Raw genomic sequence first — 24,024 nt, 5'->3', positions numbered from 1 at the left:
ACAACCTGTTTATATGACACAGAGACACAGAGACAGAGTCACACCCTTTATACAAACTCACCAACATGGGCACGCCCTCACACAGATGTACCACCCCCTCAAATACAAAGAGAAACACACAAGAGCACAAGCACAAGCCCAGATGCATACTCTATGCACAAATTCAGAAACACAGAGCCCTCCCTGGCCACCCCCAATACACACACACACACACACACACACACACAGAAGCACAAGCGTTTATCAAGCTGGGGCAGACGTTAGCACTGCTGAGTCACCCGCCTGGAGTGGGAACCACGTGTCTGCCTCAATCAGGGAGGGGGTGGGGCCTGGGACATCTCATTAAAATAACGGGGGTTCTCTTCTCCCTCTATGATGGGAGGGCAAGCAACTCTGATTGAGGAGGTGGGTCAGGGATCCAGGACTGAAGAGGAAGGGATATCTGCAGAGACTAAGTCAAGGAATTCACAGCCTGCTCTCTCCTGGGTGCATGAGCAATTAAAAATGATTAATCTGCTATTGTGTATATTCATCAATATTTTCACACACTTGTATTTAACTTTCAGAACAGCTCTCTCTATAAAGCTGGTACTATTAATTCCATTTCACCCCAGAGAAGTGACATGTCCAAGCATACACAGTTATTAAGAGTAGAGCTAACTCAACTGCTATGCCAACGTTTTGGAGGCAAAGTGTGCATGCCAGATTTCCCCACCAGGTTCATCTGGCTAGGTGATGAATGGGTCTCAAAGGTCCAGATTCGCCATCAAAGGATTCAGAGATTTTCAGGTGCACTGGAATTCATCCATATCTATTACAAAGCATCTTCTGGGCCTAAAGCAGGGGTGGGGAACCTTTTTTCTGCCAAAAGTTATAAATAACATCATTCGTGAGCCATACAAAATTATCAACTTAAAAATTAGCCTGCTATTATTGGTCAAACATTTCATTAACTCAATTCTGTGGAACTAGTGTGGCACTATAGGACAAAGCACTGGACTGCAGGGTTGATTTGAACCACAAGGTTGGCAGTTCAAATTCACCAGTCACTCACTGGAAACCCTATACAGGGTAGGTATGAATCAGAACCAACTAGATGGCACTTAACAACAGCAAATGGAACTTGGCAGAGCCAGACCAAATGATTTCACAGGCCTTATGGAGTCCTGGTGTGGCGCTGTGGGTTAATGTGTCAGACTGCAAAGTCGTTTGAACTGCAAGGTCGGTGGTTCAAGATCACCAGCTGCTCCCTGGAAACCCTGTACAGGGTTGCTGTGGGTCAGAATAGACTCGATGGCATTTAACAACAACAACATACGGACTGAGAGTTGGAAGTTCCCCACCCCTGTTTGAAAAGTTCAGTCAGGCCCTCCTTTGCTAAATTATGAGTTTGTTGAGGTCAGGGATCAGGACTCTTTTTTTTTTTTTTTTTTTAAATTTATTTTTTAAGTTTTTATTGTGAATTATGTTAGTTTACATGGGAGAACATGATCTTTACATTCATCCCATCTTATTTAGTTTCATTGCAATGATTACAATTCCCTGAATGCATTATCAAACAATCAAAGGGTACACCCACACGCCTGCCCCTGGCCACCAGCTCATAGCCCCTCTCCCTCCCTCAGTCCAGAGTCCCCAGCCACTCCTTCTCTCCTCCATCCCTGGTGAGGAATCAGGACTCTTAAGCTTGAAACAAGCAGGCTCAGAGGAGACTTCAGTGATTTGGGGGACAATAAATGAATTTATGATTACTAGCTATATATATAATTATAGGAGTCCTGGTGTGGTGCAGTGGGTTAATGTGCTAGACAACAAACTGTTTGAACTGAAAGGTCAATGGTTCAAGCTTACCAGCTGTTCCTCAGAAACCCTATACAGTGTTGTTATGGGTCAGAACTGACTTGACAGCACGTAACAACAACAACAAGCTATATATAAGTCCTGGTTTGGTGCTGTAGGATAAGCACTCGACCGCAGGATTGGTCTGAAATACAAGGTTGGCAGTTCAAATTTATCAACCACTTCTTGGAAACCCTAAACAGGGTCGCTAGGAGTCAGAACTTAACAACAACCATAATATATGCTAACATTTATGGAATGCTGACTCTGAAAATGGCACTGTTTTTAGCATTGTACATGGATTCTTTAATTCTTGTAACAGCTCTTGAGGAAAATACACTTACTAAGTCCTGGTGTGGCGCTGTGGGTTAATGCACTGGACTGCAAAGATGGTTTGAACCACAAGGTCAGGGGTTTAAGCTCACCAGTCACCCCTCGGAAACTCTATAAAAGGTTGCTGTGTGTTAGAAAGGATTGGAAGGCACTTAACAACAACAACAACCCCATTTGTCAGAGGAGGAGACTGACTTGGAGAAAGCTATCCTAGCTTGCCTAAAATAATAAAGCTAGTAAATGCAGTGTTGGGAATTGGGACCCAGGCAGTCTGACTCCAAATCCTTTCCTTCCCCCAAACAAAACCAAAACCAACACAAACCATTGTTGGTGAATCAATCCTGAGTCAGTCACAGTGACCTTAACCAACAGAGCCAAACTGCTCCATAGGGTGTCCAAGGTTGTAAATCTTTGTAGAAGCCTACTGCCACATCCTTCTTCTGAGGAGCAGGTTCAAACACTGACTTTTCAGTGCTTTAACTACTGTGCCAGTACAGTCTGACACCATCTAATAGGTGGTGGTGGTGATAGGAAGAACACTGAAATCACAGGAAATGGGGTGGTGGGGTGGTGGTGGCACTCAGTTTCCCCCAGTAATCCAAAGAAATAATTAAGTTTTCAATGGCTTTTGATTCTGTGTTCCTGGGGTTATTTAGCAAGGAAGACAGCTAGGCTTGTTCTCTGTGAGCAAGAAATCCTTGAAGGCAGAGAAAGAGTTTTTAAAATCTCAGACCCTTTAAAAATTGAAAGAAGCCACTTTGAGAGTTGATGAGTTATCAGCCATTGGAGGTATGTGAGCACAAACCTGAAATGAGGTGGGTGAGGGGAGACAAATAGGAGCCAACTGAGAAGTGGGCAGTTTGAATCCACCAGCCCTCTGTGGGATAAAGACGTGGTAGTCTGCTTCTGTAAAGATGATAGACTTGGAAACCTCGTAGGTCAGTTTTACTGTCCTGTAGGGTTCTCTGAGTCAGACTCCAAGAGTCAAATGGATTGGGGAAGGATTGGACTTATACAAGCCCTTTCCATTCCTGATGGGCTGTACCAACAGGAGGAGCAGAGTGACAGAACCCATATTAACTAAGCACTAAGCACCTATTGTGTGCCAGACCTGGCAAGTAAAACCAAACCAACTGCAGGAGAGTCAACTGAGCCTCATGGTAATCCCATGTGTGTCAGAGTCGAACTCTAGTATACTGCTAAATCTCTGGAAAACATAATAAGATTAATAAGTGAAGAAACACAAAGTCAGAGAAGTGACTTGCTCAAGGTCACCCACGAAGAAATGGGTGGAACAGGTGATGTAGATGACTCTCTGCCACGGTTACTTATCCAAATCCCCAACACCACGCCCTTCCGACCTAATACCCTTAGAGGCAGCACCACGTGGCCAATTGCATCATGTTTTCGCCATGTGACGTCAGAGACACCGCGGGACAATACTGGAACTCTGCTGGACCCTTCCCTGCCCCCTCTGGTCTTCGCGGGGTTACGAGGGGCTGACGGCCCTAGTCCAGCTGTACCTGCAGCCCCCACCCCTTCTGGGTTGCGACACTTGCACTCCTCGGCCCCGCCCTCCCGCTGCCTGACCGATTGGCAGTTGTCTGCGCCAATCAGAAGGCCTCCCGAGTCTGGGGCGGAGCCTCGCGTCAGAGTTGCCCTGTCAGTGCAGGTGGAGGCCCCCGGCGGGGCAAAGTGGCAGGAACCTCTTAAAGGGCGAGAACCGTGGACAGAGAGAACGCGGCCCTGCCCGGCCCGGCCAGGCCCCCGCCCTGTCCAACTCAGGTGAGCCTGGGCCACCTAGGGGGGTGATCCTATGTCCCCAGGAGGGACTGGGTGAGGGACAGATGGACCCACCCACAAGGGCCCGGGCCGTTCTGGGAGGGGCGAAACTAGAGTCTAAGGGTCCGGAGAAGGACTTCTGGGTCGGCGGAAGGAGCCCTAGGGGTCCTAGGCTCCAGGGTCCGAGATGGGGTCCTGGGTATCTTGAAGTTCAGGGTCCCGGGAGGGGCACAAAAATGAGGAGAGAGAGTCCTGGAGCGCGTGGCTGGAGCTGGAAGCGTGTCGCTGGCGGTGCCAGCCTATCCCATGGCCTGTCTGGGGCGAAATGTTCGGGGTTCGCTTCCCTCGGGTGGAACTCTGAAGCGCTGCAGCTCAAGCACCCCCCAGCCCCACCCTGCCCTGCAAGCTCCTGCCCGGCAGCCGCAACGCTGGTGGGAACCGGCGGGCAGCGGGAGGGGGCGCCGGGGCTGGAACCCCGCGCCCCGCTCCGGCCCTTACGTAACTGACGTTGAGTTTCGGGACTGAGGGACTCACTAGCTGGGGCGCTGCCTCAACGCGACAGGGTGGATCTCCCGCCGCCGCCCCCGCTCCCTCCCTGCTCCCTTCTAGAGGCGGTCTAGGGGACGTCCCCCGGCCTCTGGTCTTCCCGTCTCCCTTTGGGCTCTGGCTCCTGCTCGCTCTCACCTCTCCCATCCCCGCGTCTCTCTTCTCTGTGTGTCTCTGTCCACTGTTTTTCCCCGAGTTTTCTCCCTTCCACACTTTCCAATAGTCTCCTCCTCTTGAGTAGGACAGGACCCCTCCCCTTTAGCCTGTTGGAGGCAGGACCTGTCCAGACAGACCCCAGCTGGGCCAGTCCCAGAGGGAGAAAGGGAGGAGGGCGGACTATTTCAGTAGGATTGTTGTCCTTGTTAAGTGCAATCGAGTTGGTTCGATTCAGCGACCCTGTATAGGGTTTCCGAGGAGCAGCTAGTGGGTTTGAACTGCAGATCTTGTGGTTCCCAGTCCAGTGCTGATCCTTACTTCGGGGCTCACAGCATCCTTTGGGAGGGAGTAGCTGAATGTGATACAAGTCCCTGAGCCCCCTCCTTCTGTAGAGCCTGACTGGGGCTGGGGCTGGGCCTTAGGGTACTTCGGTCAGGTCATAGTTACCAAAGGGGAGAGAGAGGACCCAGGCACTGGCACAGAGCCCCTTAGGATGGATGATCCCAGGCTCCTGACATCAGCTAGCCTCCACTCCATTCCAGTTACAGGCTTGGGGGATGGTCTTGTCTGGAGGTTGTGGTGGGATGGGGTGGGGAGGGCCAGCAGGAGTGGGTAGAAGTAACAGTCTAGGAAACCCCTACTGGAACCAGCCCCTGCCTTTAAAGGCCTTCCTGAATGGCAGAGAGACACACACCTCAGAAATAACTCCTGTACCCAGTTGCTGTTGGTGCATGTAAACAAGGTGTTACAGCGCCATGAGGTAGGAAATATTAATTCTGACAAGGAATTGGGGAGGAGAGTTTTTACAGAGGGAGGTGGAAGATTTGAGTTAGATAAAGAGGAAGAAGAAGGGCCAAGAACTTTAGGAAAAACAAAATAAAACTTCAGGAAGTGGAAAGGGAAAGATATCCCCTGCCTGTAAGTTTTGCCTGCAGCAAAAGTGAATTTGAATCTTGGCCCTACCCCTTCCTTGCTGTGTGATCTTGCAGGAGTCATTTCAGTTCTTTGAGCTTCACTGTTCCTTCTTGGAGTCCTGGTGCGGTGCTGTGGGTTAATGTGCCAGACTACAAAGCCGTTTGAACTGCAAGATTGGCAGTTCAAGCTCACCAGCTGCTCCTCTGAAACTCTATACAGTGTTGTTATGGGTTGGAACCAACTTGATGGCACTTCACAACAACAACAACAGTTCCTTCTTAGTTAAGTGCCATCCAGTCAGTTCCGACTCATAGCAACCCTGTATAGGGTTTCCAAGAAGTGGCTGGTGAGCTTGAACTGCCGATCTTTTGGCTCAAACCAACTTTGCAGTGCAGTGAATTCACACAGACTATGCAATGACCATAATTGTAGCAGATCTGAGAGCTGGTCACTAGGGTGTTTTAAGAAGAGATTTCCCCATGGTATATAGGAGTCCTGGTGTGATGCTGTGGGCTGATGTGCTGGACTGCAAAGTCAGTTTGAATGGCAAGGTCAGCTGTTCAAGCTCTCCGATTGCTCCTTAGAAACCCTACACAGGGTTGCTATGGCTTGGAATTGACTCAATGGTACTTAACAACAACATATAGGAGAGTCAGAGAAGGCCTGCCAGGTCCCAGCAAGGTAGAGTGCAGGACGAGTGCCTGGGTATGTGGGTAGCTCTCACTTGATTTAAGGAGTCCTCACACTTGGCTATCTCCTGATCAGCCCATTTCTGTACCACACTAGCTGGGCTGGCCTCCCTCCTGTAGGACCCAGGTGTCTATAGAAGCTCCCATGGTTCTCAGACTGCCCCACTCACAGGGCAGGGCCAGCACCCCCGCTGCAGAGTGGACTCTGGCCAGGAGCCTGGCTGACTGTGCCGGGCAGGAACATCCCAGCCTGGCTCAGAAGATGCTGACGCTGTGCAGGCCTCACACAGGCTCAGGACTCTGCTGGCTGGAGCTGGGCCCAGCTGATGATGGGTCCTGGGCTGTAGGGTGGGGTGAGGGTAGGGAGGGAGATGTAAGGCGAGACCCCTGGAGACAGAGCCTGGTCAGAGCTATGGAGCCAGAAACTCCATTTTGTTATCCCCTAAGCCTTTCCTGAGAACCTACTATGTGCCAGCCAGAGACCAGAATAGTTTACTCCCGAAGGGCTCATCTTAGAGGTCATGGTGACCTGTTGACTTTTTGCAGGGACTGGACCCTGTATAACAATTCTCTGGAGGTGGGGGAGATTCTGACTTCTGATGTTTATTTATTAAAGGGGGTAGGATTCTGCCTCCTTATAATCTGTGTCAGTTTCCCTTTTGTGAATGGGAAAGGGAGATGAGTCTCTCAGAGTCTTCCAGTACTAATCACTATAGTTTCTAGAACCTAGGTTGGGATTTAGTCCACTCTCTAACTTCACCCCATGTGAGAGATAGGGCACAGCAAGGTCAGGGCCCAGTTTGTTGGCTCCCCAATTCCTGTTCTTGGCCTGTGTTCTCTAATCTTGAGCTCTCACTATGCATGGTGTTCTGTGCTAAGCCTTTACTATACAGCATTAACTCATTCCATATTTAAAACCTCAAGAGAAAAGAGGTATCATCCCTATTTCAGAAGGCAAACCGACTAGACCAAAATCACACAGCTAGGAAGTGGCAGGGTTGGGATTTGAATCCAGATCTATCAAAGCTCAGATTCCACTAAGTGGGGGAACCTCTACCTTGTGAAGACTGAGGTGCCTGCAGTGCCCAGCCCTTAGCTACGGAACCTGCTTGATCCCTGATGGAGCAAGTTCAGATCTCTGAGCTGTTCAGGCTAGAGCACTGGGGAGTGGGCTGTGTCCCCTTCCCTGGATGCCCACTCGGACCTCAATGAACTTGTGTAGCATGGAGGGGAAGAGGCAGAGGGAGCTATTGAAGATCAGTACCACCCAAGAGTTTTCCCAAAAGGCCAGCCTTACTTGATTGCTACCCAGGTACAAGAGCTGGGTACTGAAAGGCAACCCTAGGCATGTGGCCAACTCTGTAAAACATGAATTTAGAATAGTTCAATGCAGATATTCCGTGACCTGTGGATTAGTGGTTGAAGTCAGCGCTGGGGTAAAGGGTTAGAAGAAGGAACTATGGTGGCAACATCAGAGCCTATGGAGGAGTTTGGGTTAGGAACAGTTTAGGTGCTAGACTAACAACCATTTTAGATGAAGGGACTGAGGTGGTGGTGGTTGTGAGGAGCTCTTAAGTCGGTTCTGATTCATAGTGACCCTCTGTACAACAGAAAGAAACTCTGGCCAGTCCTGCACCATCCCCACAACCATTACTGTGTTTGAGCATACTGTTGTAGCCACTGGGTCAATCCATCTCTTTGAGGATCTTCCTCTTTTTGTTGATGCCCTTCTCCAGTGACTGGTCCCTCCTGGTAATACATCCAAAGTACATAAACCGAATTCTTACTATCCTCCCTTCTAAGGCCTATTCGGGCTGTACTTCTTCCAAGACAGATTTGTCCATTCTTCTGGCAGCCCATGGTATACTGAGGCTGGAGAGATTCAAAGGCTTGTCTGGGGCTATGCAGTCAGCACTGTAGAGACTGGAGGGGGAAAGGAAACAAACATAAGAAAAACCAAGGGAAAACAAAATCTCGGCAGCTGTGAGTTAGAATCCTGACTCAGTCCCTTAACTAGGCTTGGAGATGTTAAATGATCCAACCAAGAACACAAAAAGGAGTCCCTTCAGCCTCTCTGTCCAAATCTGTAAAATGGAGATAGTACTTGTTTCCCTTTCTCCACTTCCTGGAGCTGTGGTAGTCTAGTAGGTTCTAAGTTGGGCTGGTTACGGTAAGGTCAGTATTCAAATCTACCAGGCTTCTGCTTCCGTAAAGACTTACAGCTTCAGAAACTACACAAGGTTGTCAAAAGAAACCGACTCCAGGGCACATAACTACTGCCAAACACTCATTTCCCCTTTGTCTACTTCCTGGGCTATTGTAAAGATCAAAGGAGATGAGGCATTTGTAGCATAAGGTGGGAATGTGGCTACTTTAAGCCCAAAGCTGCCGTTCTGGTTGTGTGTGATGAGGGCATTTCTGATAGAACTTCTGCTGAGATGCTGTGCTCTGGGGCTGTGTTGAAAGACAGTCCTGAGAATCACATTACCCTTTATTGAGCAGTGACCAAGCAGCTGGGCACTGTGTTCAGAGCCTCACCTCCCATGTTGTTGTTAAGTGCCATTGAGTCACAGTGACCCTGTATAAGGTTTCCAAGGAGCGACTGGAGGGTTTGAACCGCCCACCTGGCAGCTCAAACTGATCTTTCAGTCCAGCACATTATGCTGCAGTGCCAAACCAGGACTCCTCACCTCCCATAGTCTCATTTAACCTCTGCAGCAACCTGAGCCACACTACCCTCCGCTATCAAGTTGATTCTGACTCCTGGCAACTCTGTAGCAGAAAGTAGAACTGCTCCCTAGGGTTTTTGAGAATGTAAATCTTCATGGGAGCAGACTGTCTCCTCCCCAGAGAAGTGATTAACTCACTTAATCCTGACAAGCAGCCTGTGAAGCGGGTGCTACTATCCCCAATTTACAGATGAATACATGAGGCACCGGAGAAATTAAGAAATGGACCCAATGTCACAAAGTCAGATCCTGGCACTACTAGTTCAACATCACAAAGCTAGTAGAGCAGGATTTGAAACTCCCTCCTTGAAGACTCATCACAGTTGGAATTTGTAATTATTTCTGTGATTGTCTCCTTACTTAACTGAGGCTCCTTGAGGGCAAGGACCATGTTGTTCTTGTTCATACTGTATATCCCCAACACCTGGCACACAACAGGGACTCAGTTGGTGTTTGTTGAATGATCAACGGACTCAGAAGGAACCCTGCTGGTGGATTATTGCTGACAAGGAGCGTGTCTAAGGAGTCCCGGTGTGGCACTGTAGGATAAGCACTGGACCACAAGCTCTGCAGTTGGAACTCACCAGCAGCTCCTCAGAAACCCTATACAGGGTCGATCTGTATCGGAACCGACTCAGTGGCACTTAACAACAGGAGAGTGTCTGGAGTCCTGGTATGGTGCTGTAGGATAAGCACTTGACTACTAATTCAAAGGTTGACTGTTCAACTCTACCAGCCACTCCTTGGAAACCCTAAACAGGGTCTTTATGAGTCAGAACCAACTCAACCGCACTAAAGAGAATCAGGAGAGGTCTGCCTCAGTTGAGTCTCAGAGGCAGAGGGAGGGCAGGGTCCCCCACTGGCCCAGGCCCAGCATGAGGAGGGGGCTCCACAGGGCTTGTTTGTTAGTTGTGTGTCTCATTGCTGTCTTTTGCTTCCATGTGTCCCTGTGGCTATGCTACGGCTCCACGGTGATTCCCTGACCGGCTCCACGGTGATTCCCTGACCGGCTTTGGCTTCATAACCCTGACGGCGGCTTCTGGGTGAGTACTGGGTTTGGCAAAATGACTGCCACCTGGGCTTGATTCTAATGTGTGTCCCATCACACCAAGGCCACTGGGAGGAGTAAAGGGAGGTTCTGGGGGTGGGGACAGGAGCCCAGGTGGTACAATAATTAGCACATGACTGCTAACCAAAAACTTGGTGATTTAAATTCACCCAATGGCTCTGTGGGAGAAAGACTTGACAATTTGCTCCCTGGCATCTAATAAGGGGTGGGAAACTGAGGAAACTGAGGTACTCTCTGTGAAGCTAGAATCCCACGGCAACCAGGACCGACTTCTCTCCTAAAGCTTCTTCACACACTGGGTGGTGAGTTTTAGATCACATAATCCAATGCAGGGGTCTTTGGGGCCAGACTGGCCTGGGATAGAATCTGTACTATGCAATTTACCAACTAGTGGTTCTTTGCTTGTCAGTTTCTCATCTGTTAAAAGGGAGTATTAATGCCTACCTCACATGGTTTTGTTTTGCTTATTGTGGAGGCAGAGGGTTTTGTCATTTTATTTATTGTTGTATCCCTAGCACCTGGGACAAAGTGGTACATTTTAAATGATACTCAATAAATATTTCAAAATGAATGGATGGACATATTTATCGAGCATCTAAATGCACCCATCAACATGCTTTCTGTTGGATTAAATGGTTAATGTGCTAAGAATCAGAGCGACTCAGTGAACATGCATTCTCTCTTGCTCTTGTGAGTTCCTTGGGGGTTAGGATTCTTTCTCATTACATAATGAGAAAACAGGCAAATTAGGCATTATTTTAGCTATTGGTATTTGTCTCTGATTGAGGAGGCCCCATGGAGGGCCCTGATGAATTGTGTCCTGCCCTGGCTTAGGGATTCTGGGAATCTACTGTCCTCATATGTGTTATTGTCATTTATTGGATGTTTCTTAAATGCTGGGCTATTTGTTATGTGCTTACTGTTTTAGATACATTTTCTCTCTGGTAGGAATTATAACCCTCACTTCATAGATGAGGAGACTGGGACCAGGTAAATTAACTAGCTACTATCTAGAGTCCTATCGTTATTAAGAGGCACAGCTGAGTCTCAAATCCAGGTCAGCTGATATTTAGTGTGAAACTCTCCTACCTTCCCCAAGGAGGCAGAGACTGTATCTGAGTCCTTTCTGTTCATCTCTAGTGGACAGCGCGAGGCCAGTAGGAGTGATTGGAGTGTTCATTGCATAAATAAATTCATGTGTTTTTTTGTTGTTGTTAAGTGCCATCAAGTAGGTTCCGACTGATAGCTATCCTGTATAGGGTTTCTGATGAGCAGCTGGTGAGTTTGAATTGCCGACCTTGAAGTTCAAACCAACCTTGTGGTCCAAGGCTTATACTACAGCACACTACTCCAGGACTCCTATATGTGTATGTTGTTGTTGTTATGTGCTGTTGAGTCAGTTCCGGCTCATAGCGACCCTGTATAGCATTTCCAAGGAGCAGCTGGTGAGCTTGAACTGCCAACCTTGCAGTTCAAACGGCTTTGTAGTCTGGCGCATTAACCCACAGTGCCACACCAGGTATACACATGTACAAATACACACACACACACACACACACACACACACACACACACTGCATTCCAACCTAGACCTGATTTTGAATCCTGTATCAATTGCTCACTGGTTATATGATCTTGGGCAGGGTATTTAACCCTTTGCAACCTGTTTCCTTAGCCATAAAATGGGAAAACTGCTCACTGCCGATTACCTCCTAGGGTCCTCTTAAGGATCAAATGATGGATGTGAGGCACATGGGGAACACTCCAAAAAAGGTAGTCATTATTATTATTATTATAATTATCAATATTATTTTGGGATCACAAAGACATCCTTCATGGGACAGTGGAGACCAGGTCTGAGAGGGGCATGCCAGGGACAGATGGGCAGAACCCAGTCTGACAGGTTCTGAAGGGCATCTGCAGAGTGCTGGGAGGGAGAGGAGGCCTTACAGAAGAACGCACTTCCCTTTCCTAGTAACCTGCTTTCATTCACTCTGGGTCAGGTCCTGGGCTGGGCATGGGGCACAGTGGTAAATCTGTGTGGCTCCTGTCCCAGGAGCTCGGAGTCTAGTTGGGGAGAAGAGCACAGAAAACGCCAACTCCGTCTTTGCTACACTGAAGTGTAAATAGGTGTTCTCAGACAAAGCCAAGGAGAAAGTTGAAGAACCATGTGTTCATAGACAAATAGACTTGACTGCACTTTGGGGAATGTGGCTGGAGAGAGAGGCTCAGGAGAGTTGGGGTATTTGACCCACAGGCAGTGGGCAACTATCTGATGTTAATGATGTGGTTGAGCTTGCATTTTGGGAGGAGCACTGTGTGGAGCGTGAACTGGAAGGGAGGGGCAGAGACTACTGTCCAGGTGGGAGATCCAGCCTATCTCCAGAACAGGATGGATGTGAGTTTGTCAGGAGGTAGAGCCAGGAAAACCTGATGATGGAGGGGGCAGGCAGGAGAGGAAGAGGTGAGAGTGTGATCTCAGGTTCTGGGAGTTATGTGACTAGGGTGTGTGTGTGTAGGGGGTTGTCTTTAGCCTAAACGGGTTCTGGGAGAAGGAGTTAGAGCTGGATTGGGGGTGAAAATCACTTGTGTGCTATTCACCACCTCCTGCCCTGAACCACAGAATGGCAATTATGTGTGAGGCCTCCACTTCTGCCCTAGGGGTCCCTTTTGGTCACCATGGCAAGTCTAGCTGGGATAAGAGCTCTTTGGGGTGGAGTCAGGCAAGGACTGTGTGGCGCAGAGGAACTCTGGGTTCTAGTCCTGCCAGTGCTACTGAATGTCTGCATGTTTTCATAAAGCCACTTCCTCTCTTTTGCCCTCTTTCTCCTTGTGTCTAAAGCCAGGATAAGAAAACCTGCTTTGCCAGCTTTGCAGGGCTCTTGGGAAGATTCAGTGATAATGTACAAGTAGAGGCACACACATTTACTGAGCACTGACAGGGTTCCTGCCCCAGAGGATGCTGGTAGAGACACAGACACTGTGAAGAATCAATAAGAGAAGCAAGAACCATGCAAGGAGTGAGCCCATGGAGGCAGGTGATTGACTCAGGCATTGAGGAAAAGACAGCTAAGCCGGGGTTTGAAGAATAAATAAGAGCTCCTTAGGCACTGTGGCACTGCAGGATAATGTACTGGACTGCGAGGTTGGTTTGAACCACAAGGTCAGCAGTTCAAACTAACCAGCTGCGCCTCGGAAACCCTTTACACGGTCACTATGAGTTGGCACCAACTTAACAGCATTTAACAACATAAAGGCAGGTATCAAAGGGAACAACATTCTAGGCACTGTTGTTGTTAGGTGCCATTGAGTTGGTATCCACTCATAGTGACCCTATGCACAACACAAAAAAACACTGCCCTGTCCTAGGTCAACCTCATAATCATTGCTATGTTTGAACCCATTGATGCTGCCATTTTGCCTATCCATCTCAATGGGGGTTCTTCCTCTTTTTCTCCAACCTTCCGCCTTATCAAACATGAGATCCTTTGTCAGTGACTGGTCCCTCCTGACAATATGTCCAAAGTATGAGAGACAAAGTCTGCCCATCCTGGCTTCCAAAGAGCACTCTGGCTGTACTTCTTCCAACACAGATCTATTTGTTCTTTTGGCAGTCCATGGTACTTTCAATATTCTCTTCCAACATCATAAGTCAAATGCATCAATTCTTCTACCGTCTTCCTTATTCACTGTCCAACTTTCACGTGCATATGAGGTTATTGAAAATACCATGGCTTGGGTTCTAGGCATAGGGGACATTGCAGGTGTAGGTGACAGCATATGTAAAGACTTGAACTTGCATAAAGTTTAAGTTCAGGGTATTGAAGTACTTGAAGTTTGTGAGGCTCAAGGAGAAAGGGAGAGGCAGGCAGTGATGGAAGATGAAACTGATCAGGGAAGCAGGACTCAGATCCTGCAGGGTTTCGGAGATGCTCCCTGAGAAGAAGAGCACTTGCTACCCTCTCCTTCATGTAGTCTCATGTCTCCTTACCCCCTCACCGAGCCTTCCAGGATCTTTTCTAGCCCTCTTCCTCTCATCTCCTTGTCTCCATCCCTTTTCACCCTTACTTTAGCCAAACCAAATGATTGCCTCTCTCAGGATTCAGCAACCTTGGTTCCTTGTTAAACCTGGCACTTACAAGTCCATGTGGCCTTGAGTTACTTACTTCTCCTTTCTACCTCAGTTTCTACCTCAGTAAAATGGGCTCAGTAGGTCTTCCTCATAGGGAAGGGTGGAAGCTTCAATGAGATAATCCCCACAAATGGGCTGGCCCAGCATCTACATGTAGTGTGTGCCCATAAAAGGCAGCTCTAATTAAGTCATCATTATTTTGACTTTTTAGTCTCCTTGGCCCCACCTACTGCTTCCCCTGCCTCTCCTGGCAGTTTGCTCTGGACAACAAAGGAAGGAAAAGATTAAGAAACAAGCCCAAATCTCCAGAGGGGTCTTGGTCTACCGCCAAGCTGGCTCCTCTCCTGCCCCTTGCCCCTCTTGGCCTCAGGCCCAAGGACACTCCCATCTTGAGACCTAGGCCACCCCACCCCAGAGCCCCCTTCCTGGTCCTGGCTGGAGGCCAAAGTTAATAGTAATCCTGAAACTGGGACAAACATTTAAAAATGTGTAGTTTTTTCGATCCACCCCTGGAAGCTGATCAACTTTTTTTTGGACAACTGAGAGGAGAGAAAATGTGATGTCCTGGGTCGTGGGGGTGGGGGTGATGGTGGGGGGGCGGGCACCATGTCATATGGTCAAAGCAGAACTGGGTCCCTGAGCTTCTTGAATCTTGCTGGCAACCAAGTTCCTTTTGTGCAGATGTGGGAACTTCAGATCAGAGCAAGTGGGTGCTTGATAGCAGCGGCAGGTCACTCAGCAGAGACCTTGGTCTCTGGACTGCCTTTATAGAGTTCTATAAAATGGATGTGGCAGTACCTTTGACTGTTACTTTACCCTGGTGACACTGTGGGTTAAGTATTGGCCTTCTAATCACAAGATTGGCAGTTCAAACCCATTAGCTGTTCCGCGGGGAAAGATGAGGCTATTTGCTTCCATAAAGATTTATAGTTTTGGAAATGCTAAGGAGCTGTTCTGTTGGAGTTAGCTTGGAGTCCTGGTGTGGTACTGCAGGTTAAACCCTTGGAGTTATGCTGTGGCCCTGCAGCTTAATGTGCTGGACTGCAAGGTCGGTTTGAACTGCAAGGATGGCGATTCAAGCTCACCAGCCACTCCTCCGAGACTTTGTGGGTGGCTATGACTTGGAACTGACTTGACAGCACTCAACAACAACAACAACAAGGAGACATTCTACTCCGTCCTATGGGGACGCTGAGTTGTAATTGATTCCATGACAGTGAGTTTGGGTTTTTTGTTTTATGTACCTCTGAGCCTCAGTTTCCTATACTGATTTTACTGTGAGGACTGACAATAATGTAGATAAAGTACCTAGGCCAGTAAGTCCTTAATGGTAGGTGTTGTTGTTAAGTGTTGTTGAGTAGATTCCAACTCACAGCAATCTTGTATAGGGTTTCTGAGGAGTGGCTGGTGAGTTTGAACTGTTGCCCTTGTGGTTCTCAGTCGAGTGCTGATCCTACAATGCCACATGAGGTAACTACTCTTAATGCTATTGTTAGCATTGGCTCTAAGAATCATCTTCTGTACTACCCCTTCCCAGTCTACAGGCTTAGAGTACTTTGATAACCATTTCTTATTGAACGAGCGACACCCAATAAACCAATCTTAAAGGCAGAGGCTCAGCATTTCCTACTCACCCCCCTCCAACTCTCCTTCTCCCAGTTGGCTGGGATACTCTAGCTGCCCCTGTGCCCAAAACGTGGCCCCGTCTCTGCCTCTCTTGTGCCAAGGCTTCATGGCCTCTCTTCCAGGAGCCACATGGGGGCAGACTTTCCCTTTTCTAACCTCAGCTCTGAGGCCACTGCAAACCCTTTGGAAGCGAAGGGTCTGGGCACACTTAATCCCCAGTGCCACCTAGGGCTAAGGCTACAGAGGTGGACATGAGCTCCCTGGAGCTGGGATGACATAAGACTTCTACAGAGGTTGAGAATGTCTACTCCACAACCCAAAAGGTGACAGCACAAGGAATTCTTCATGTCCAGCCTCTGTTTTCTGATTTATAAAAGGAAGGGAATGGATTGATGTCAGAGGTGTCTACTAATGTTACAGGATTAAAAGCAGAGATTTGGGACCTCAGTTTAATTCCACTCTTTTTTTAAAAAAAAATTTAAATTGTGGTAGAAACATCCACATGAAAATATCTATCAATACAGCAACTTCTATATTTCCAGCTCAATGGCATTATAAATCTCAGCTTTACCACTGAACCAGCAACTCTAGCAAGTTGCTTTACCTTAGTGAGTCTCAGTTTTCTCATCTATACAATGGGAAAAATCGTAGTGCTTTCTGACAGGATTGTGTAAAGGCTATAATTAACTAGTTTGTGCACAGGCTTTCAGTTCGTAACTGGCACACTGGAATTATGATTGCTAGTATTGTTCTTGGGTTAGTAGAGACCACAGTTGGAAAACAGTTCATTGCAAAAGCAGGGCTTGAGAAATGCGTTGGGTCTGTCTATTTATTTACTCAACAGTTAGGATTTGTAGACAGGAGATGGAGCAGGGTGGCCACAGGAATCTGGGGTTAGACAGACTTGCTCATTCTATGTTTATGATCTGGGATCATTTATTCCTTTTCTGGGTCTTATTCTCTTCATCTGTAAAGTGGTAAGAACAATGAGTTTCATCTGTACCTCCCAGAATTGTCCTAAAGCTTAAGAGAGTTTAAATACAGGCAGTCCCTGGGTTGGGAGCATCCCACTTAACGTACAAGTCATAGGTGGGAACCAATCTTACCGTCCCTAAACCCTTAGTATTATACATATGTTATAAGGTGCCATAGAGTCAGTACTGACTCATAGTGATCTGATACACATCAGAGCGAAACACTACCTGTTCCTTCACCAACTTCACATCCTTGCTACTCTTGAGCCCATTGCTGCTGCCACTGTGCCAATCCATCTCTTTGGAGGTCTTCCTCTTTTTTGCTGACCCTCCACTTTACCAAGCATTATGTCCATGTCCAGGGACTGATCCCTCCTGATAATATGTCTGAAGTATGAGAGACGAACTCTGGCTATCTTGGCTTCTAAAGAATATTCTGGCTGTACCTCTTCCAACACATATTTATTTTTTGTTCTTTTGGAGTCCATGGTACTTTTAATATTCTCCTCCAACACCATAACTCAAATGCATCAATTCTAAAGGCTATTATATTAAAATTTTGAGGTACATACAATGATTTATGATGACACTTGGGTGCTACTTTGAGATGCACATCAAATATTTTATTATACTGTACTATGTTAAAGATGTTTTAGTATATATGGAAATGTTTCTTTAGGTTTTTTTTTTTTTTTTTTAATGCATAGAAAGGCACACTAGATACTACAAGGGGACTTCAAAAAGTTCATGGAAAAAATCTATTATCTTTTCATTCCAATTATCCACGGACTTTTTAAAGCCCCCTCATATATATTAAGACAAATATTTAGCTAAGTGATGTTAATATGACCCATATTTAGCTGTCCCAATTTACGTACAACTTAAAGACAGACTTAGGAACGCATCTTGTTTGTAATCTGGAAACTGCCTGTACATAACAGGCGATCCTTGTCAGGTTCCTTTTCCCTCTCAGATGTGTTAATGACTAATGTATGATCTCAGACAAGTTCTGAACATACCAGGTATGCGCCTACCCCAGGGCTTTTGCACTTGCTGGTCCTTTGGCCTAGACTGTTCTTTCTCCAAATACTGTCATGGTTCAGTCTCTCATCTCCTTAAATATTTAAATGTCACCTCAGTAAGGCCTTTCCACACTAACCTACTCAAACCTCACTACCCTGTAACAACTCTTCACTGCCTCAACCCCATCTCTCTCTCTCTTTGTATTTTTCTCTGTTTTATTGTTGTTTAAGTGCCATCGAGTTAGTTCCTACTCATAGAGACCCTCATAGAGTTTTTCCAAGGAGGAGCTGGTGAGTTTGAACCATCGACCTTGTATATATCAATCTGCAATCTGTAGCATATATCAGTCACTGACATACTATATTTTATTATTTGGTGATTGTCTGTCTTCGCCTTTGGGGATTTAAACGGAGACCTGTTGGCTTCCACAACCCTAATTTTTATCTTAGAATATTAGTCGAAATCTCTGACACGTAAACTCAGTGATGACAGTTATTTTTGTCTGCCTTGTTCAGTATTCTACCCCTTTTTCCTGGAGCAATGTGTGCTACACATTCAGTGCTCAGTAAATATTTGTAGAATGAACTAATAAATAAATGAAACTATTTCTTCTCTTGGGATCTGTGTCTATGCTGAGCACACAGTTGTTGTTGTTGTTGTTGGTAAGTGCTGTCGAGTCGGTTCCAACGCATAGCGACCCTGTAAGTTTCCAATAAATAACTGTCTGAATAAATGAGAAAATGAGTGGTCATTATCATCTCTTGCTGTCAGATAATACTTTGACTGGGTCAATTCTGAGGCTGTTTTCCATCTGACATTTTCTGTTAGGGCATTGGTTTCAGTTGGAGGGCCCAAATCTTTACTTCCTGAGCCTGAGCTATGCAGAATTTCTAGTCAGGGTTGTTTGGCTGTTGAGCCCACAATGGTTATTATGTTATTATTGGTAATTAGCACTTAGACCCAGAAAATCCTGCTTTTTGTTTTTCAGCAGAAATCACAGCTGAAAGCTTTGTCAGTCAGCTGTCCTAGGCCTGAAGCAGATTCCTCTGTAACTCTCTCTACTTTTGCTCTGGGCCAATAACATGGGGAAGACCATACCACAGGTGTCTGAAGTTGGGAGTACTTAGGTCACCAGCTCAAATGCTACCTTTCCTCAATGTCCTGCAGTTTCTCTCCCATACTCTTGGCTCTTCAAGCATGACCTTGTCATAGAGGGGTCCACCCACACCACCTAGGTAGGGAACCCAGGTATAGAGTTTCCAGTGTCCTGTGGGTGGGGACATTTTCTGATGCTCAGGATTCATATTTTATGGGTGAAGAAATAGCCCTGGATTTAAGACTCAGAAGCTCAGGTTCAAGTCCCTGCTTAGCTGCTAATTTGCTAGTTGACCTTAGGCTTATTTCTACTCTTGCTGAGTCTCAGTTTCCCCATCTGTCAAATAGAGACCTCATTGGGGAGGATAGGCAAGATAGTATAGCAGACAAGGGTGGACTTGGGTTCTGGTCTCAAGTATACCTGGCTTCCAAACTGTCCCTTCCTAGCTATATGAGCCTGGAAAAATGACTTAACCTCACTGACTTTAGTTCCCAAAGCTATAAAATGGGGATACTAGTATTCACTTCATAGGGTTGTTGTGAGCATTAAGTTCAAGAATGCAGGTAAAGTATCTAGGCATCTAGTAAGTGATCTAAAAACATTCGCTGGTATTGTTATAATAATAACTGTCATGGAAATGCAGGCAAAGTGTAAAAAGAATGCTAACTATAAAATAGAATCAGGCAGATGTGGGTTTGAATTCTGAGTAGCTGGGGGATCTTGGGCCAATTTTTTCACTTCTTTGAGACTCTACTTCTTTATCTGTAAAATAGAAATGTATAGTTAGTTATACCTTCTTCAAGGGGCTATTGTGAAAGTTCAGCAACATATTGAAACAGATAACAGTAACAAAACTGCATACAATGATGTGCTTTTCTAAGGGATTATTTTATTAGTAGTACTTTAATTGCTCATAAAATTTTTAGAAACTATACTTAAACAAAAAGAAAAAAAAAAAATCACTATAAACCTACCAACCAGAAATAAACACCATGAATATTTTAGTGGGAGACTTCTTGTGCCTTATAGAGACATATATTTTTTGTTTACATACTCAAATATGAAATTAAGCTACATGAAATTGTTGTTTTATAGGTTAAAAAAATGATCAAATACCAGCAACCTCATATTGCTTAACTAAATGCTTTGTTAAAATTTAGACCCCACTCTTTTGGAACTGACTTTTCCCCTTAACAATATATTGTGAACATCTACCTTGTTATTTGCAACAGCACAATCAAGTGACTAACCATCATTTCCTTGATCTTGCTGCACATTTAGGTTGTTTCCCATTTTTCTCTAGAAGAATTTCTCTAAATGATATTCAGCAAACATCCGTTTCTCTAAATCATACCCATGATTATTTTTTTAGGATATATATGTTGCAGCTTATTAAAAAAAAAAAAAATTTAGAAGTAACACATTGATGCATAAAGCACTTGGTCATTGGCTAGAAGGTATGATCTGTATTTTACAGGTAAGGAAACTGAAGAAGGGGAAGTAGCTTGCCTGAACTAACATAGCATCTCAGTAACACAGCTTTGATTTGAACTCACATCCTTTGTTTTTTTTTTTGCCACTCTTACTATTTCCTGTATATGGGATAATGATGGTGGTGGTGGTGGTGGTCATTGCCACTGGACTCTTGTAATTCATACCAGGACTCACAGTGCCTACAAAAAGGAGGTGCTCAGTAAATGCTTATTTGATGAAAAAAGGTAGGACCAGTGTATCTGCACTCCTAGGAAGCTTTTGCCTTCGAGTTGAAGATTCTTTCTGCTTGGTTGGTAGCGGATTTAAAGTAAAAACTGTACTTGATACAGGTGTGGGGCTTCGACATTTGTGGAGCCTTTTACACCCTCCACAACATTTGACCCTCTCACCTCCTTGTGAGACAGCCTGGCTGAGGAAATGGAGTCCAGAGAGGACAGATAATTTCTTCAGAGTCTCACAGGGAATTGATGGCAGAGCCTGGGTTGGAACTTATTTGGAGTCATTTCTTTTTTTCACTAAAGCTCTCCCAGTTACTAGAAGGCTTGGACATTGACTCTAGCTGAATGCCAAATAAATTTAGACTGTCCCACCACAGTAGCTTTGGAGGGTCTTCATTGTTGTTAAGTGCCGTTGAGTTGGTTCTGACTCATAGCGACTCTATATAGGGTTTCCAAGAAACAGCTGGTGCGTTTGAACTGCCAGTCTTGCATTTAGCAATCCAGTGCTTATCTTACAGTGCCTATCTTACAAGATTCCTGGAGGGTCTTTTGGTGACTGTAGGTTCCCTCTGCTGGTTTGCTTCTAATTGTTGAAGATGCTGTGTTAATGTGTTGATTTTGGCTCTTTCCTCTTTTTGGATGTGTGCATTTATCACAATAAACTGTCCTCTCAGGACTGCTTTCACTGTGTCCCAAAGATTTTGATATGTTGTGTCTTCATTCTTGCTTATTTCCAGAACTTTGTGAGTTCACATTTAATTTCTTCTTTTACCCAGTCGCTTTTCAGCAGGGTGTTGTTCAGTTTCCATGTCTTCGATTTTATTGATTTGGCCTTCTTATTGTTGATTTCTAGTTTTATGGCATTGTGGTCTGAGAAGATGCTCTGTAGAATTTTGATGGTTGTGAATTTATGGAGGCTTGCTTTGTGACCTAACATGTGGTCAACTCTGGAAAATGTTCCATGAACACTGGAGAAGAATGTGTATTGTGCTGTTGTTGGATAGAATGTTCTGTATACATCTATGAGGTCAAGTTGGTTGATTGTGTTCCTCTGTAGCATTGTCGAGTTTCTTTTTGGTTGTTCTATCCATTTTCGAGAGTGGTGTGTTCAAATCTCCCACTATAATTGTGGATTTATCTATTTCCTTCTTCAATTCCATTACGGTTTGCTTCAAGTATCTTGGTGCTCTTTCGTTGGGAGCGTATATGTTTATTATAGTTATGTCGTCTTGCTGGATTGATCCTTTAATCATGAGATAGTGTCCTTCTTTGTCTCATATGCTGGTTCTCATCTTAAAATTAACTTTGTTGGAGATTAATATAGTGACTCCTGCTTGTGTAGTGTTACAGTTGGCTTGGTAAACTTTCTTCCATCCTTTAACTTTTAATCTGCTTTTGTCTTTGTATGTAAGGTGTGTCTCTTGCAGGCAGCATATTGATGGATCTTGTTTTCTTATCCATTCTGCCACTCTTTGTCTCTTCACTGGTGCATTCAATCCATTGTCCTGGAGGGTCTTGGACCAAGTCAAACCTAGCCAATTCTGGGTACCCACACTCTCTTACTTCCGTATTGTTGTTGTTGTTATGTGCCGTAGAGTTGGTTCCGACTCATAGCGACCCTGTACAGGGTTTCCGAGGCTGTAAATCTTTACAGGAGCAGAAAGCCTCATCTTTTTCCTGTAGAACAGCTGGTAGTTTCAAACTGCTGACCATGAGATTAGCAGCTCAATTCGTAACCACTACGCTACCAGAGCTCCTTACTTCCATATAGCTCCCCATTTCCCCGTCTGCTCTCTCCCTCTCCCAGATGAAAGGGCCAGGCTGATTTTAACTACCAGTTTTAGAAGAGACTCAGCTAACTGGTGCCATTGAACCTCTCCCTGTGTTTCTTGAGAAATCGTTTGGTCCGAGAGGGTCTCCCACCTGGGGGCTAAGCTTGAGTGAGTTGGTGATTTTGCTGGATCAGAGTCATTAGGCTCACTCCAGCTGGTGAGAGAATGGGGTTAGGACCAAACCCTTGGAGGCCAGAACCTTGGGTCCCTCCTGAAATGCTGAAGGCTACAATAAGCAGCAGCCACAGTAAGCTTTCTTGGGATCTTGGGACAGTCAGATATTGCTACTGCCTGTTCATATCATTTCCAAACTGCTTTCCTAAGGGAAATGTGATGGCAGTGTGGAGCAGAGAACAGTGGCCTTAGACAGACCAAGTGTAAGCCGTGTGATGTTGGGCAAATCATCTAAACATTTCTAGGCCGTACTTTCTTCAACTGTAATCAAGGCTAATAATATTTTTCAGGACTGCTGTGTGGTAAAATACAATAAGCCTTTAAAGCACTTACTATGTACCGGGCACACAGTAAATACCCAATAAATATAATTGTTCTTATTTTTAACCATAATAATAAGGTCTCTTCCAGCTCAGATATTCCTAGGTTTTATTGCTGTGAAATTTAGTTTGGCCTCCAGCTTTGTCACTGGACATGGAAGAAGGCCATGGATAGAAGAATCCTGTAGTAGTTGTAACTCTCATCACGGTGCTGGTTGGGTGACCTTGGGCGTCTCGAGACTTCCAGTGTCTGAACCATTTCCCAATCTGTTTAAAAGTTAGTGGCTTGATGCCTTCTAAGGGCATATCCAGTTCTCACATTTGCTGACTCCAGACCAAAACAACATACCAAACCCACTGCTGTCAAGTCAAGTAAGACTCTGGCCTGATGGGACCAAGTAGAACTGCTCCGTAGGCTTTCTGAGACAGTAAATCTTTAGGGGAACAGCCTCATCTTTCTTGGACTTTGAATTTAGCAGCTTAATACACTATGCCACCAGGGTGTCTTTGTGACTACAGAGACCTAAAGAAATTGTCCCTTTTGGGTTGGCCCAAAGAAGTTTACAATGTCAACTTCTATCTCTTGTTCCTTGGAGTGCCTCTGCAAAGAGGGCACCAAATGCCAAATTCAGTGGGCTTGCTTAAAAAAAATTGTTTTTAGTCACATTTAGGTTTTGCTGGTGTGACACTGTGGGTTAATGTGCTAGACCACAAAGTTGGTTTGAACCACATGGTCAGTGGTTCAAGTTCACCAGCTGCTCCTCAGAAACTCTATACAGGGTCCCTATGGGTCAGAACTGAATTAGGTTTTGCTTTTACTGTGCACACAAAACCTTTTACATACAAAGTACATTCTATCAAGAGGTGAAAATGTGCTGTGTTTTCAAATATGAAAGACAAGTTATTGTATGAAAATATTGTATCTGCTGATTTTTATTTTTGTCTTTACCTCAAAAATGACCAGAACAGGCCACCTTGTACTTTATACTTTAAAAAAAAACAAACCTGCTTTATAATAAATATATCCTAAAAAAATAATCATGGGTATGATTTAGAAAAGAATGTTTGTTGAGTATC

The 24,024-nt window shown here is 45.5% G+C and overlaps 1 protein-coding gene across 1 annotated transcript in view; it reads left to right on the top strand.

Moving 5' to 3' along the window:
- Positions 1-3,831: 3,831 nt before the first annotated feature.
- Positions 3,832-24,024, top strand: part of EPB41 (erythrocyte membrane protein band 4.1 (elliptocytosis 1, RH-linked)) — a 256,505-nt gene continuing 236,312 nt past the window's right edge. The window contains exon 1 of the mRNA XM_006862203.1: positions 3,832-3,957. The gene's annotated coding sequence lies outside the window, so the exon portion shown is untranslated. The remainder of the gene's footprint in view (positions 3,958-24,024) is intronic.

Source organism: Chrysochloris asiatica, unplaced genomic scaffold (genome assembly GCF_000296735.1).
Source record: "Chrysochloris asiatica unplaced genomic scaffold, ChrAsi1.0 scaffold00047, whole genome shotgun sequence".
Classification (NCBI taxonomy): Eukaryota; Metazoa; Chordata; class Mammalia; order Afrosoricida; family Chrysochloridae; genus Chrysochloris; species Chrysochloris asiatica.
This window is presented reverse-complemented; position numbering and strand designations above follow the sequence as displayed.